This window comes from Lipotes vexillifer, unplaced genomic scaffold (assembly GCF_000442215.2).
Source record: "Lipotes vexillifer unplaced genomic scaffold, Lipotes_vexillifer_v1.1 scaffold1117, whole genome shotgun sequence".
NCBI classification, from domain to species: domain Eukaryota; kingdom Metazoa; phylum Chordata; class Mammalia; order Artiodactyla; family Lipotidae; genus Lipotes; species Lipotes vexillifer.
In genome coordinates this window covers 977,681-978,250 of record NW_006778824.1, presented here as the reverse complement: position 1 = coordinate 978,250, position 570 = coordinate 977,681, and positions in this window count along the sequence as shown.

Here is a 570-nt window from a genome sequence, read left to right as displayed (position 1 = left end):
GGAGGGGCGGGGCCGGCCGGCGGCGGCGGACGGGTAGTCAGGACAACCGACCGCCTGCTGGTCTCCGGTGCCCAGCCGAGCGCAGCGAGCCCGGCTTAGGGGACCCGGCCGGGACGCGCTCGGGGCAAGGTCACTGCAACAGTGACCTGGGGGCGGCCCGCGGGGTCCCGAGCCGCGAGCGGGACGCGCGAGTGCTCAGGAAAGTCGAGAGCTGGTACTGGGCTGAAGGCGCGTGGGAGCGGGGCCCGGGCGGGGGTCCGGCGTCCGCTAGTCCTCTCCACCTCCCACTCCCCCCATCAGCGGCCCGGCTGCGTGCGCCGGGGAGCCCCAGTCTCGCTCGGGGAAGGGAATCCTTCCCATTGTGAACTGGCCGCGTGGCTCCCTGGCCCTTCCGGCCGCACCAGGGGTCGCACGGAACCCAACGTTTCCCCGGCTCCCCGGGGTCACGCGACCTACACTTGTGGACTGATCACCCTCCCTAACCCCGCTGCGGGTAGCCCGGAGCCGAGTGCGCGCCCTCTCGTCACCCAGCGAGGCGCCGAGCACACGGGGGGTCGTCAAGTTCCCCCC